Raw genomic sequence first — 17,012 nt, 5'->3', positions numbered from 1 at the left:
AGTTTTTCAAGGTCAACAAGGGGAGGGTTAGAGCATTCACCAATCACTCTGCCATCTTGGCTCCCAGAAGTTCAAGTAGGTGACTGACAGACATTTACTCTGCAGGCTGAAAGTCTCAGGAGCAGTTGCTGCAGTTACCTGCGGTTCTGCGGTTCTCTCTCACTCACTAGACTCCCATCCTGGACTAATATGTTAGCGATTCTGCAGTGTTGCTGCTGCTTCAGATCACCTGGAGATTCCCGCTCGGCTTTGCTATGGCGGAGTCTGCAGTGAAACAGCCTGTGTGCTGTGCTCCTCCAGCCCTGGGCAATAGTTCCTTTCTGTTGACCTTCCAGTCTGTCCTGGGTTGCAAATCTGCCACACTCAGTCTCCTAGTGGATTCTGTCACTCTAAAATTTGTTCAGATTCTCTTTTTAGAGGTTTCTGAAGGAGTTTGTCTTAGAGCTTAGGTGAATAGTTGCTCTCACTCTACCATCTTGGCTCCACCCCTCAAGTAATTTGCTTAAGGTCACACAGGGAGTGGTTTTCTCGTTATAGGTGTTGTTAATTTTGGTTTTTACAATCCAGAAGATTTGGGGCATGGGTTACAAATTAGAAACCTTTTGAAAATTTTCTCCTATGGAAAATGCTCTTATGACTGAGGAAAATGATTTGGAATATGAGTTCACTTTCTACTACCCCAAGTTTTTGAGCTATTGAAATGGCTTTTCGCTGATGTAAGCAGGGTCTCCCTCTTACTAGAGATCAGCAGTCTTCAAAGGATGTGCTATATGTAGCTCAGTGGAATATCTCTGACTTTCACTAGAAGTGGTATAGATTACATGGAATTTAAGCCTGTGATGTATCATATGTGTTTGTGATAGAGTCCCCCTCTCTACACTGAGGTTGACATCATCAGTCAGCATGCAGAGAGTTCATACTCTTCTATATTCCAGTCTGTTATGGGCTCAAGAAAAATTAGGTAGGTGTCACCTTGGATCCCTTATTTCTCATTCATTTGTTTTTAACCAGACAGTTTTCAAATAAAATCCATATATGAAAAAGAGAAAAGGAAAAGTCAAGTAGAACACAAATCATGGAATCTCAGAGTTGGGAGGGATCTCAGAGGTCATTTAGTCCAATTTGTACCTGAATAGGAATTCCCTCTTCAGCAACCCTGTAAAATGGTCATTCCACTTGACTTGAAACTCTCCAGCGATGGGAAAGTGGATATGGTGCTTAGCTTGGAATCAGGAGGACCTGGGTTTTAATCCACCTTGTGATACTTATTCACTTTGTGACCATGAGCAAATCACTTAACTTCTCTGTGACTCAATTTTCTCACTTATTAAATGGGTGTAATAATACCTACAATGCACACCTCACGGTGTCAGTCAAGAGGATAAACTGAGATAATGTATTTCAAGTATTTTGTAAACCTTAAAATACTTTATAAATGTTGAATTATTGCAGTCAATTTCAAACTTTTGGAAAGTTAGAATTATTGGGAAAGTTTGCTTTATTATGAACCTAATTCTGCCTTTCTGCAGCTTTCCTCTATTGATCCTAGTTCTGCCCTCTGGAGTGAATAGAAAATTGTAACCTCCCTTCTTGAAGACAGATTTTTAAATACTGGAAAGATAGCATTTATATTCTGTTCTCTTCCATTGCCCACCTTATTCCCTAGTTTCTCCTTTCTAAGATTAGTAGCCCCAGTTTCCTTTAAAATTTTTTTATAATATTTTATTTTTTTCCCAATTTACGTGATAAATTGGTAGTGATAAATCAAAGAGTATGAACAGTTTTATAGACATTTGTAGTCCCTAGTTTCTTCAACTGATCTTTATGGTATGGACTCCTATATTCTCACCATCTTGGTCTGCCTTCTGCCAATGTCCTTCCTAAAATATGGAACTTGTAAATGAGCATGATCTTCCAGCTGAAGTCTGACCAGAGCAGAAGGCAATATAACTACCACCTCCCTTGTTCTAGAAACTCCTTCAAGGGAACTGAAAGAGTTAACTAGAGATCATGAAACCTTATGGGTCTTTCTGTTTTAGTCCAGTGACCCAGAGTTTTCCATGTCAGCAACATAGTTCTGTAAGAGAATGCTGTGGTGGTAAGGGCCTAGATATTAGCAGCACCTCACAGATTCCCTAGACTGTGTAACCAGAAATATTTGCCAAGCTCCATTTATGGAAATGAAGTGTGCCTACTATTGGGCTGGGGGGAGGGCTGTACTGGGATGAGGAAAGGAGGAAAGGAGCCTCTTCTAGTCATACTCAAGGGCTGGTAAGTTTTTTTATAAACTGGACTTTCATTTGGTTTTGTTTGTGAAGATGTCACTGCCTATTCTCTGGAAAACTTTCAGTTGTTGTTTTCTTGAAAGTTATCATTTGTTGGGGGTAGTAAATAGAATGCTGGTCTTGGAAAGGACCCCAGAAACCATTTGGTCTAATCTATACATAACTAGGAATTCCCTCTATAATTAGAATCAGATAGGCCTGAGTCTAAATCTTGTTGTAGATACTAGCTGTGTGGCCCTGGGCAAGTCACTTAACTTATCTTAGTTTCCTCATCTGTAAGATGGAAATAATAATGGCACCTGCCTTAAGGAGTTGTTATAAGGATCAAATGAAATAGTATATGTAAAGCACTCTGCAAACATTAAAATGTGACATTAATGTTGTCTATCATTATTGTTATTATACAGTCTCAATTATTAATCCTTAGTACATAGTGAGTTCTCTATCTCTTGACATCCTTAGTGGAATATAGTTCCAACTGCCTTAAATGTTATGGATATTATAGTCACCCTTCAATAAGAGGCTAAATTGAAGAACCTAACTGAACCACTTATTTTCCATTTGACCTAGGGCAAGTTGCTTAACTTCTGGGCTTCAGTTTCCTTCATTTTTCTATTAAAGGAGAGGATTAAATTTTTAAAGGAATAATATTAAAGTATTTTTAATTAAAAATTAATTTTCTTACAGTTTCTTCCAGTGCCACTAGGGGAAAAAAAGAAAATCAAATTCTTTCATTGACTATGTTAAAAAAAAGTCTCATTCTGTACCCTAAATCTATCTTTGTCAGCAAGTGGATAGCATGCTTTATCATTGGTCCTCTGAATCATGCATTGGGTTGATCATGGTTCTTATAGCTTTCAAAAGTTGTTTGCCTTTATGGTGTTGTTATGGAATAGGTTCTCTTTATTTTGCTCATTTCACTCATTTCAGCCTTCAAAATTATTTATTTTTACAAGATTGATGTTATAAATAGTTCTTCTGGTTCTGCTTACTCCACTTGGCATCAGTTCAAACAAGTTTTTCCATGTCTTTTAAAAATCATCTGTTTATTTCTCATGACATAATAGTTTTCAGTCACAGTCATATACCATATTTTGCTCAACCATTCTCCAACTGATGGGTATTCCCCTACTTTGGGCAGCTAAGTGGTGCAGTGGATAGAGCACCAGTGAAGGAGTCAGGAGGACCTGAGTTCAAATCTCACCTCAGACACTGGACACTCACTAGCTATGTGACCCTGAGCAAATCACTTAACCCCAATTGCCTCATCCTGGGTCATCTCCAGTCATCCTGATGAATATCTGGTCACTGAATTCAGATGGCTCTGGAGGAGAAGTGAGGCTGGTGACCTGCACAGCCCTCTCTCACTCAAAACAAAGTCAAGGGCAAGTCATGTCTTTATTTCTCTGATGGTGTGGTCTTCTTTGACAACGAAGGATGAACACACACACACCCTTACTTTACATTAGATTAAGCTTGAGGAAAATGACCTCTAAGATCCCTAACAGCTTTAAATCTTTCTTCTATGATCCTATGACTACTGAGGCTCTTCCAACTTGAATTTTATGACTCAGCCTGTATCAGCAGCATATGGCAGGAGCAAGGACAATTAACTTCCTCTAAGTAGACTGAAAGATTCCTCAGATGCCAAACCATAAGAAAAAGCTTCTGGAATTGAGAGCCCATTGATGCTCCACTCTCTTGCTCCAGAGAAGATTAAAAAAACTTTTGGTCTACTTAATGCAAAACAATCATTGTGTATACTAGGTACTAAGCCAGGTGGTAAATACCAGGATGCTAAGACAAAAATGAGAGTCTCTGCCTTCCAACAGCTTACATTTTACTTGAGAACCAGGAATGGGAACATATACATAGATAAGTAAATACAAAAATAATTCAAAGTAATTTCAGGAGTTGAGGGTGGGGAGCACTAATGACCAAAGTATCAAGAAAGTCATCTTTTGGTAAGTGACACTTTAACTAAATCTTACGGGACGCTAGGAATTCCCAGAAGCAAAGATGGGGACAGAGAGTTATTTCAGGCATGGGGGACAGCCTGTGGGGAAAAAATGCTAGCTTCAGGGAGTAGTAAATAGGCCAGTTTGGCTGGACTACATAGTGAATGAGGAAGAGTAATATGAACTCAGTCTGGAAAGATAGGTTGGACATCCAGAGAAAGAACTAATGGAGTCTGAGTGCAGATTGAAGCATATTGTTTTCACTTTTTCTTATAGTTTTTTTCTTTTGTTCTGTATCTTCTTTTACAACATGACTAATACGGAAATATATTTTATATAATTGCACATTTATAACCTTTATCAGATTGCCTGCTGTCTTGGGGAAGAGAGGGAAGAAGAAAAATTTGAACTCAAAACCTTATAAAAAATGAATGTTGAAAATCGTCTTTACATGTCATTGGAAAAGATAAAATACTATTAAGTAAAAAATAAAATTTTGATGATACTTTAAAAAGAAAAGAAAGCTAGGCTGGAGCCATATTGTGAGGATATTAAATGCCAAAAGACTTTGTGATTTATCCTAAAGGAAATGTGTTGCGGCTGAAGTTTCTGGAGTATGGGAGTGACAAGGTCAGATCTGTGTTTTAGAAATTCAAATGTGCCGTTAATGTAGTGGTTGAAATTGGAGAGAGGAGAGACTGTAGGTTAGAGAGACCAATTAGGAGGTCTTTGTTTTTTAGTTGAGGTAAGAGGTGAGAAAGGTTTGAACTAAGATGGTGGATGGGAGATTGGTGAGAGAGATCATTTGAAGGTAGAGTTAACAAGATTTGGCCACTATTAGATATGGGAGGAGAAGAGAGAAAAGTAAGGGAAGAATCCCAGGTTTCAAACCTGGAAAGAGGATGGTGGTCTCAACAGAAATAGGGAATTTAAAAGTAAGGATAAGTTTGGGGTGAAAGATTTTGGACATCTATTTTAGAGTTGAGTTTGAGATGAAGGGACATCCAGGTAGAAATTCTCAGCAGATGCTGGAATATTTACTAGTGTTAATATCTCCTCTACCCCTATCCCTTGCCAGATGACCTTGTGACTGTTTTGTATATATGTTTTTGTACATATTTGTCTCGCCCTGATAGATTGCAAACCTTTTGTGGGCAGAAACTGAGGCACGTTTGTCTCTGCATCCCTAATGCCTAGCACAATGCTTGGCACATTGTAGGCACTCATTAACAATAATAATGATAGTAATACCAATAATGTTAGCTAACTTCATATAGCACTTTAAGATTTTGAGGTGCAAAAATTAAAAAATAAAAAAAAAAGATGTGTGAGGTACTATACAAATGTTATCTCATCTTAACCTCACAACATCCTTGGAAAGCAGGTGCTATTATTATACCTGTTTTACAGATGAGGAAACGGAGGTACACAGACATTAAGCGACTTGCCCAGGGTCACATAGCTAGATTATTAAATGATTGTTGATAGATCGAATGTTCACCCAGAACAAAAGAAAGGGGGGAGGGGAATTGTAATATCCTGAGGATATTGTTTATAATTCCACTACAGAGAACACGGGTTTAGATTTAAAATACTAGAGATCCCCATTGAGAAATATCAGGAGCTTTAAATATGTAATCTTTACTAATGTTTTCTATATATCACTACTAAAAAGACTGGGGCCAAGAGAAGAAAGGCAGAAACTTAGTTGCAGATTCTCTTTGACAGAGGGGTGAGTGTGGAAGGAAAAGACTGATTCTTCAGGGCTTGGAAATCTTTTCCCACTCAACCCCACCCCCAATTTCCTAATAGACATCAGCCCCTCATACTGACATTGAACCAGGTTATCCAAACTCTTCCCTCCCAATGTCTCCATCACAAAGGTTTCTGATGAGAAGGAAAGTATTTTATTTCTTTTTCTTCTTTTCTTTTTTGGTATGTCTCTAACACCTCATTTACTAGGCCCAGTCATCTGGGTTTGTTTTACTTTCTCTCAGCAGAAAAGCTTCTGGTGTTTATAGACAAGTCTTATGCTGAGGGAGGAGCAGAATGCCAGACTGTTAGAGACACTGAAGGCAATTCCTTGGGTCCCTTTGAAAACATGCTGCTCTGAGGAAGTTAGCCATATTTGGGGTGATGCTGATATCTCAGATGGAGCTTGGAAATGAATGGCTGCTCTAGGTCAGCCACTCAGACAAATAATGAGCTAATTTCTCCTCAGCAGTGTCTCCTATGCAGGCTGGTCAGAGTCTGCCAAGGAGTTACTATGCATGGAAATGAATTACCCCTTTCATCAACACTTCCCCTGCGTCACAAACCCCTCGCTCAATTTCATGTTTAAATAGCTCACTCCATTGATTCTGAGTTATATGTGATCATTTATTCAGAGCAGAAACAGAGCCAGAAGCAAACAAAGAAGAAGACAAGAGGAGGGAAGGATTTTATGCAGCTAAAAACTGTGCATGTTTAACTAACCCTTGAACATTCTACTTTTCAGATTAGCTGTAAAGAAAATTCTTAATCCATAGTTGCCTTCCCTCTGTAATACTCCTGGGAAATTTTACTTTGTTGCCAGATTTTGAGAGCTCGGAGACGGATACTTATGGACACTGTAGGTCAAGGAAAATATAATTTGGGAGAGTGACTTTGGCAGCTTGGCATAGTGGGTAGAGTACTGGAACTCAAATCATTATTGTTCAGTCCTTTCAGTAGTCTCAGACTCTTCGTGACCCCATTTTGGATTATCTTGGCAAAGACACTGGAATGATTTGCATTTTTTCTCCAGCTTATTTTACAGGTAAGGAAACTGAGGTAAACAAGGTTAAGTTCACTTGCCCAGGGAACTAAAATAGAGAAGGCCTTAATTCTTATTCCACCTATGATATTTCTAGCTGTGTGACTCCATGCGAGCAATCTAACCTCTCCGACCCTCGGTTCCTCATCTATAACCACTGTGGTATACATTTCAACTTGTAGCTGTGAGGCTAAAGTAAGATAAGTAGGTAAGACAGTAAGGTGCTAAATAAATGTCATTATTGTTGCTAAAAAAGAGTCTTGGCTAAAGACAAAACTGAGCTGATAGAAACTCATCAACTGGGATCCTGCTAAGTTTTTGTAATGTCCAGTTCGATAATCTGTATGTGTCAAAGACTTCCCCCTTTATTATAGCCCCACTTTGAATTCTCTTCATGTCTTTTCTTTCTTCTCTTGCTCTACTCCTTGGGGCCAGATAATAAGAGGAAGGGGGCTAATGAAGAAGGAAGAAAATGTCAACATTTGAGCCTGTAAATGAATGATAATCTGTCGCAATTTTGCAAGTCTTACTAGGCACCTACGTGTTGCTGTCTGTCCTTCATTCTCCAAGAGGACCACCATGACATCACCATGTGTCTGACTGTAGCTGATCAGACAAATAGAAGCTTGGAATGCTCTACCACAGGTCAGCACAAGTAGTCTATATGAACATTTGGGATGGATTCCCTAAATTTGTGAATCACTTTTGAGCTACTTCAGTTCTGCTTTGCTTATAGAGAATAGTGCCTTCTCTGATGAGGGCATGTGGTGCTGGATAGTCCTGTGTCAGTGTTTCCCATTTCATGCAATCAGTTCCAAAGTTCTTAAGAGAGACCTTGAGTGTGCCCTTGTATCGCTTCTTCTGACCACCATGTGAGTGCTTGTTCTGTGTGAGAGATCTCCATAAAAAAGTCTTTCAGGAAAGCTCTCGTTTGGTATTTGAACAATGTGACCAGCTCTCAAGAGTTTTACCCTCTGCAATAGAATTTGAGTGCTTGGCAGTTTAGTTCCAGAAAAAGACCTCAGTGTCTGATATCTTAGCCTATCAGGTGATCTTCAGAATCTTCCTAAGACAATTCAAATGGAAGTGACTTAGTTTCCTGGTATGGTGCGAGTAATATTCCCCTCCTCCCCGCCCCCCCCATGCCCATGTAAGTTGTTATTTTTTTTCTTAAAAGGTATTGAAACCCTACTTGAGATTTGATTAGCTTGAGACTAAATACTCAGGCTGTCACCATCACCTCTTAGTGACGTGAGTACAAAACATCCAAAAAGAGCTGCAGTCATATGTTCTGACGTGTATGTGGTGGACTACATGGGGCAACTCAGGGAGGGAAGCTTTGATCCCCTAGAACTGTCCTTAGTGCATTTTCTCATTGAATGCTCTTCTCCTCTAGCTAGGTAAATCTTTTAACTGTTGAATGACCTACGAGTGTCTCATTTCACTCTAGTGTTGAACACAACCTATCAGGGCAATATCCCAAATCAAATCCAACTTATAAAAATTGGTACAGAATAAGCTGGTTGTGGTGTCAAAAAAAAAGATTCAAGAGATATAATTTTGGGTAATTTAATCATTCTATTAATAAGGTCAACTTGTATATTAATAAAAGGATGGTCATTTGGCCATTTCTCTTAGACCAAAGACCTCTAATGGTGGTGGGCTCACAGTTTATATGCCTTTGGAAGAGCAGGTATTTCTGATGGTGGCAATCAATTCTGATTGGTTAAAAATTAATCTTGGTCAAAAAGACTTATTTTTTTCCATATCACCTGTCTGACAAAAGGGTGGATCTACATTTTCCCAGACCTATCTGAGCAAACATAACAAGCAGAATCCACCCATTGGCCCAAACTTTGAATTTCTTTCACTCTCTTTGATTAGATCTCAGCCATCCTGACTGGGTAAGTGTTTTAGAAAGATTTCCCACACTGGTTGATTTTTGGAGGTAGAAGAGGGGAAAAACTTTGCTTCTGATTCAAGAGTTTGCTATTAATACAAAAAAGAAATAATCACTTCTCACATTATTGAAGTGTGGTCTGAGCAGTGCAGAAGAAGGTGAGTCTTTGGACACTATCTCTAGAGATGATGGTTGTTTACTATGAGGTACTGCCACCTCTCCCTCCCCCTCATGAGACTGGGGAGTAAACTATGATCATTCATTAAGACAGACAAATGTAAATGTGCTCTGTGTCCTTAAGAACTGTTTCTAGGAGATAATTGTAGCAAATCATCTTTTATGAATAGCAGTGGGTTATTTTGGGGCCCTCCAACCTGGCAGTTTAATAGGTTCTACTAGTTGATTTCCTCAGAACTTAGTTTATCTTCAAAGCATCCAGGAACCAAGAGGGATTGACATTTTGGGAGGTTTGTGTGTATCATTAAAATTTATTTTCTCCTCATTAGAAAAGGACAAATAAAGAAGAAAAGGATGAGCTTAGTTCTTGGTGGGAATGGATACCTTTGTGTTGCCAGTGGTCATCATTACCCAATGTCCTTGAAGGAATCCTACTGAAAGAAGGTACCTTCTAGTTTTAAGAAAGTAGTTGTATGTGAATGGGGAAAGAATTGTTTGGTTTTTAGTGATGCTTTCAAAATGACAATGCAGATGAACAGCTTGTATTCAGTCCTGCAACTGTATATGGATCTAACCAGTTACTTGAAGGGGTGGCATGAGAGACCCAAACCTGAAAAAATGCAAACCAATGCAGATCTCTGGAATTTTAGGATTATCTAACAACTGTGCTGAAGGAACTGTTTGAAATTTTCTAAAAAAAATTGACATTTGAGAGGTCAAGTGAAATTGGACCAATATGGACTTTGTTGTGATTCTTTGGCACAAGTCATTGAGGGAGGCACTTGAAAATACAATGCTTAATTCTCCTTCAGAAATCAAAGACATTTCTGGAATTAGGAACATGGGCAAATGTGTCAATTGAACCCTACTTAATTTGCTACAGATGGACAGGGGTATGATATCAGTTTAAGAAGTTTCTACAATGAGGCAGCTGATGGCAAAGTACATAGATCATTGGACCAAGAGTCAGGAAGACCCAAGTATAAATCTGGCATTAGGTACTTACTAGCTTTATGACACAGGGCAAGTCACTTAACCTGTGCTTGCTTCAATTTCCTCAACTGAAAAATGTGAATAATAGCACTTTACCTCCCAGGGTTGTTGTGAGGATCAAATGAGAGAATATTTGTAAAAGTATAAAAATGCTTAATCCCTCCCCTTTTCCTACTCTTAGCCACAGCATATAAATTGTAAACTCTCCTCTCTCTCTGTCTGTCTCTTTCTGTGTCTGTCTGTGTCTGTCTGTCTCTCTCATCTCTCTCTCTAGCTCTGATTTTCTGTGTCTGTCTCTCTCTTGTCTCTTTCTCTGATTTTCTGTGCCTCAGTTTCTCTGTCTCTGTTTGTCTCTTTCTGTCTGTTACTTCTAGTGAGATGCTTTTGTAGAGCTTAGTCTCAGGTGCCCTTTTTGGAACTAGAAATAATGACTGCTGCTTGCACATGGCAGAGGGAACACGTATCAGACTGGAGAAGTCTCTAGCTTTGTGTCATTTGGCTTTTATTTGTGTCTTTCCACAAGTATAGGCAGGCAAGCAATCCTGAACTGGATGTGCCTCCTCTTTGTGGCTTTGAAGTGCCAGCAGTTCCTCGATCTTTCAACAGCAGCGGGAGGAATTTCCTGCATTGGAAGAGGAAGGGGAAGTCAAGCCCTGACATGATGAGCTAGAATCTTTTATGGTTGCCTCTGTCATCTCATGTGATAGTTCCAGACCTCATCAATCATACTCACCAGATAGGGACAGTTACACTTTGGCCTACAGTCCTCCACTCCAGCAAAAGAGGACAGAATCAGGATTCTGAAGTAGCTCCTGCACTAAGACTTTTGGACTACCTTGTATAAGTAAATTAAATAGGAAGAGGTTAATAGGTACCTGGAAAGTAAGGAACTTACAGGTGGGTGGACTAGATAGAAGGAGGGGCTTGACGGAATCAAGGAAAAAAAATAATAATTCAAGGATTCCAAGGGATGAGAGGAGGAGGAAGAACATTCCAGGCCTGGGGGTCAGCCAGTGCAAAGACAATGTTACTGGAATGTCATATGTGAGTAATACCAAATAAGTCAGTTGGACTAGACAAAAACTAGAGTTTGTGGAGGGGAGTAAGAAGGCTAGAAAAGTAGGGTGCGGTCAGATTGGAAAGAGTTCCGAATGACAAACAGAATATATTTGATCCTGAAGGTAACATGGAATTATTGGAGTTTATTGAGAAGAAGGTGAGGAGTTTCCTCATGGAAGATTTTCCTATAGCAATAAAATCATAGGTCTGGTCTAAAGAAATGTATTTCATAAAGATCTTTCCAGATTTTTTTGTATTACTCATACTGGCTAGCCTTAATCATCCTTTTACTCTTCATTTCCTCTGTCCTAGTTCTTAAGACCTTTCTGGGAGGCCCTTCCCCCAGCCCTGTGATGAACCAGTTCATTCTTTGATCAGCTTCCTGTTACTCTTAGAGCCTCTAGGCTCTCTGAAAAGGTCTCTTAGCTCTTCGCAACTCTTCCTGCCCTGACAGCAACTTCAATCCACACCCTACTTATAGCATGGATCACCGTAAGAGGCAGAATGGTAGAATGGAAAGAATACCGCACCTGGATTCAGGCAGAAACAGGTTCAAGTCCTACCTTAGATACTTGCTAGATGTATTGGGCAAGTCATTAAACCTCTCAGAGTCTCAGTTCCCTCATCACTAAAATGAGAGATTTGTATTCGTTGGCCTCCAAGAACACTTCTAGTTCTGTCTATGATCTCATAAATTCCTTCTTCCAGTAGTTAGCTGAGTAAGTCACTTAACTCTTGAGTTTCAGTTTCTTCATTTGCAAAATGGTTATAATAATAACTATTAATAATATATTATAATATATATTATATATAATAACTATTAATAATATATTATAATATATATTATATATAATAACTATTAATAATATATTATAATAAATAACAGATATCCCCTGGCAGAGTGGGTGGATGAGAACAATTTGTTCCAATTACCATAAAGGTGGCTGAAGCAGGCTCTGGGCTTAGAGCTTGGTCATTCCTCAAACATGTCAAAGTCATCCATTACATCCCAGGCCACTGTCAGTTGTTCTGACTGTCATCTTGCCACCAGACTTTAATGACTCTGGAAGAAAGAGTGAGGCTGACAACTTTGTGCAACTCTGCCTCACTTAATTCCAATTTATGTGCAAACCAAGACATCACCTCATGATGTCATGGGTCCTCTTTGACAAAAAGGATGGACAATAAGGTACCTTCTTCATAAGATTGTTGTGAGACTCCAATGAGATAATATATATTAAGTTTTTCATAGACTGTAAAGTATCATTTAAATGCTAGTTATTATTATTATGGAAAAGAAGTGATTATCCTATTTTAGTATGCTTGATAGTGAAGAGGAGTGTCTGGTACATGGCAGACAACAAATAGAAACACAAGCAAAAAGAAAGACAATCTCAGAATGGGAGAAGACAACACATAAAAGAAGATGAAAATATTGGTTGTGGGGTGAAGAGGGATGAAGGCAAAGTCTAAAGAATAGGAAACTGAGCTGGGAAGGGAATAAAGAAAGCTTGGCTGGTGTAGGACTATCCACAAGATGGAGGTGTCTGGAAAGAATTTACCAGAAGGAAAAGAAGACCAGCATGATGAAGGGATGTTCTAGGGGAAGACGGCTCCAGGCACTGACAAAGTTCCATGGTGAGAAGGCAACTGGATTATGTTGGTAAAATCTGGAGAGAATAAGAAACACAGTTGGCAGAGTGGTGAAGCATGGTTGAACCATACCTGTTGCCAAAAATGAGGCCCTTGAAGAAACTCACCCATGGGAAAAGGGGGCTATCATGGCAGATAGATGTTTGTGGGTGAGAAAGCCCCAAATGCTGAAGGAAGTTTCACTGGTGGTGGTAGGTTAGAATACCTCTTGCTATTTTTAGGCCCTTCCTCCATCACCTTTATTCAATAACTTCTCCTCCTTTAGCATTCATTGAATCCATCACCAAGGCAAGATTTTGGTAGCTGTTGTTTATAGACCTGTAGGACACTTACTTTTCTTCCTCAGTGAGTTCAGTGCCTAACTCACAGTCATTCTCTCCTACCTATCAAAGTCAACTGCATTTCCCTGAAGTCATGTTCCTCTTCAAAAATGAAGGAAAAACACAACACCTTGAATATAAATTTTGATACTCCCTCAAACATTCTAACCACCCAATCCTTAACTTACTCATTTCTTATGACTTCTACCTCCACCCCACATCAGCTGGACACAGAAATGATCATACTCTTCATCTTACCATGACACACAAGTGTTCTACTTTCAAGTTTGTGAACTCTGAAATCCCATTATCCCATCACAATCTGTCATCATTCCACCTCTCTTTCTGCATTGTAATCCCTAACCCTATTCTTCATCCTTACTGAGACCTCCAATCCCTCCACTCCTTAGTTATTTCCTAGGCCATCACCCCTACATTGGCTATGCTCTCCTTTTTTCCCCATCTTGACCTCTTGGTGAACCAGTTCAACTCTATACTGTCCTCTTCTCTTGAGTTCTTTGCTTTTTTATTCTAGTAGTGTCAATACTGCCCTGCCAACCTTCAGATATTATGTGGGAAATTTTTCTTCCTTTTCTCCTTCCATTTTTAATTTAAAATGGTCTCAGAAACACCCCCCCCCAAGCAAATATATATCTTGCCAACTTTTGTTTTTCCTTTTGAATTTTTAATTACAAATTTAATATCAGTCCATAAAATGATTTCATCTTACTTTACAACTATTTTTGTTTAAATAAATTACTTTACACATCAATAAGCATTTGTTAAGCAACTATTAGGTAGCTAGGTGACACAGTGAATAGAGCACCAGGCCTGGAGTTATGAAGACCCAAGTTCAAATCCAGCCTCAGACACTTAATTAGCTGTGTGATGCTGGACAAGTCATTTCATCCTGTTTGCCTTAGTTTCCTCATCTGTTAAATGAGTCAGAGAAGGAAATGGCAAACCACTTTTTGCCAAGAAAACCCCAAATAAGTTCATGAAGAATCAGACATGATTGAAAATGACTCAACAATAACCATAAGCACCTGTTATGTGCCAGGTACTGTGCTAACTATTGGAGATGTACAGAAAGGCAAAAAATAGTTGCTGATCTCAAGGAACTCACAATTTAATGGGGGAAACAATGTGCAGATAACTATGTATAAACAAGATACACATGGGATAAAATGGAGATAATCTCAGAGGGAAGCCACTGGAATTAAGGGAAGCTGAGAAAGGCTTCTTGCAGAAGGCAGGACTTTAGCTGAGACTTGAAGAAGCCAAGGAAGCTAGGAGGCAGAGATGAGGAAGCAGGTAGGCATATGATTCTAGTCTTATCCAAGATTGGCCATGTAATCCTGCTGTGATACAGTTTGGAGCCTTGTGTTTCTAGGGAAGATGAAGTCTTCAAGGCCATTATAGAACTAATCAATCAAGTACTATTATATAACACTGTCCTAGGCACAATAGGAAGCATAAAAGAAAGATGATATACTCTCTGTTCAAAAGGAATGTATGATCTTTTCTGTTGGAAAGCAATAATATCTGAACCCATCAAAAACTCCTCTTTTCTCCTGCAAAGAGGGTTCTACAAAGAAAAGCTCAATGGGCCAATTGAGCTGTACTCCTGGTCATTAGAGTATGATTTATAGGTACCAATCCATATGATTCACACTTAGTTCTTTGGGTATCCAATTTTTATTCTCCAACTTTACCTCTAGACTCAGGGGCATGGTCATGGACGAGCAAAGAGTAAGCAAGAGTTGGACATACGTGGAAAAGGAAGGAGAGGGTATTTGGGCTGGCCTCGTATTGGTTTCAGTGCTATTGTACTATACTCATACCAAACCCTCCTTGCAAAAACTTATAGTACATGAGAGAATGATTAAGAGAACAGTAGATAAAAAAAGATAAAGAAGCTTATTTCAGCATGGCTATGATGATCTGAATTTTCACCTTGCCCCCTTCACTTATAGGGAAAGTAGTCAGGAGAATATATGGAATATATATGCTCTTGTCAAGTGTCTCACTTAGTCCATATTTTGGTCCTGTATCGCTCCAAAAACACAAAGTACTTGTGAGTTAGATATCCTTAACTGTTAGCACTCTGGTCAAGCCTATGGACTTCTTCTGAGAGTAGCATTTTTAAATGCATACAATAAAATCTATAGGATTACAAATAAAATCAATCATATTAAAATGTGCCCATCATTTGAGATCCAGTTTCTTACCCATCTTATACGGTAGGAATCTGAGGTGGATAGGGTGTGGGAGAGCAAAAATCCCTTGAAAAAAAAACTTTAGATCTAGCAATCAATAAAGTATAAGCTAGAGGGTGCTACATAGACAGAGAAGATTTACATGTGATTTTCTAGTTCTATTTTCACAAAGATATGAACTACACTTCTCTCAATGACACTCAGAGGAATTTTCCATGAGCAGAGCCATTTACTCTTGATAAACATTGGCTGCCTTCTCTTGCTTGAGTATTCAATGCGAGCACCCAAAGTCACTGAAATAATATACTGAACTGGCTGCACTAGGGAGAGCAACTCAGGCTTTAATTACAAAGATATAATTATGTGAAGAATTACTGGTGATTTTCAAACAAGAAGGGACTGACAGCGATGAATCTAATTAGCCAGCGGAAAAGGGAAAGGATCCACATTTAGCTGAGTCTGATTCTTTCACAGGAGAATACACTAAATATAAATTATTCCTGTGTATTTAAGAATCTTGCAAATTCTGTCAGACTTATGTAGCACAGACTTCTGTGTTCATATTGCAGGAATTTTAAGTTTAAATGTTTCTATTTCTATTTTAAATTAAAATTTTAAAAATTAAAATGTGGGAAGCCCAATTTCTTTTTAAAATATCGTTTTTATTACATATACTTCTAGCCTAGAACATTTGAAGATTCTAGCATCTTCAAAAATGATGAATTCTTGGTGTTTTCTTCTTCTTTTAATAATATTTTCAGTAACAAAAAAGGAAGGAAGAAGAAAAGACAGAGGAAAGGAAAAAGAAAGAAAGATGTATTCTTTATGTTGCTTGGTACATGGTATGAAGTGCCAATCTAAACTTAATTTCTGCCAAACTACTGTCTAGTTTTCCCCTCTGTTTTCGTCAAATGGTAAATTCTTCTCCTAAGCAACTAGGGTCCCTTAGTTTATTTAACACTATAATACTGTGTTTGTTTGTTTATTTATGTTGTTAATCTAATTTGTTCCACTAACCCAGCTCTATTTTTTACACAGTATGAAGTCATTTGAATGATTATTGTTTTGTAGTACAGTTTGAGATGTGGTACTAATAAAACCCTCTTTCTTCCTACATTTTATCATAGTTGTTCTTGAGATTCTTGACATTTTTTTCTTCCATATGAATTTTTCTATCATTTTTTTCTAGGTCTAAAAATATTCCTTTGGTAGTTTGATTGGTATTAAACTGAATAAGTAAAATAGGCTAGGTACAATTATTATTTTAATTATATTGACTGAACTTAACCTTCAGCAATTACTGTTTCTCTAATTATTTAGGTCAATACTTTTGCAGTTTTTAAAAATATTTGAATTCATATAATTCCTAGGTTCATCTTTGTAGATGTACTCCTAAATGTTTTATAACTTCTGTAGCTATTTTGAATGGAATTTTTCTTTCTCTTTTTCAGCTGTTTTTTTTAAGGGGGGGTAATATATAAGTATGTTGGTGATTTATATGGATTTATTTTGCATTCTATAATTTTATTTATTTATTATTTCTAAATTAATTTTTGGTTAATTCTTTAGAGTTTTCTAAATAAATAATCATACCTGCAAAAAAGCAATAATTTTGTTTCCTCTTTCCTTACTCCCTCAATTTCTCTTTCTTATG

General features: G+C 38.2%; 2 long non-coding RNA genes across 3 annotated transcripts in view; one reads left to right on the top strand and one right to left on the bottom strand.

Annotated features, from left to right (window-relative positions):
* Positions 1–2,151: 2,151 nt before the first annotated feature.
* The window catches only part of LOC140529267 (uncharacterized), a 91,037-nt gene continuing 76,176 nt past the window's right edge, over positions 2,152–17,012 (top strand). The window contains exons 1-3 of one of the 2 annotated variants that reach the window (XR_011975476.1): positions 2,152–2,271; positions 7,562–7,682; positions 9,444–9,558. This is a non-coding gene — a long non-coding RNA (uncharacterized lncRNA). Of the gene's footprint in view, positions 2,272–3,215; positions 7,683–9,443; positions 9,559–17,012 lie in introns of those variants that run through there. The other variant, XR_011975475.1, reaches the window with a different exon arrangement.
* Positions 10,593–13,397, bottom strand: LOC140529266 (uncharacterized). Its single transcript, XR_011975474.1, has 4 exons — positions 13,328–13,397; positions 12,729–12,836; positions 10,841–10,942; positions 10,593–10,729 (listed from the first exon to the last, which is right to left on the bottom strand). It is a non-coding gene; the product is annotated as an uncharacterized lncRNA (long non-coding RNA).

Source organism: Notamacropus eugenii, chromosome 2 (assembly GCF_028372415.1).
Source record: "Notamacropus eugenii isolate mMacEug1 chromosome 2, mMacEug1.pri_v2, whole genome shotgun sequence".
Lineage (NCBI taxonomy): Eukaryota > Metazoa > Chordata > Mammalia > Diprotodontia > Macropodidae > Notamacropus > Notamacropus eugenii.
The sequence above is the reverse complement of the archived record's forward strand: the minus strand, read 5'-3'. Positions and strand labels throughout refer to the sequence as shown.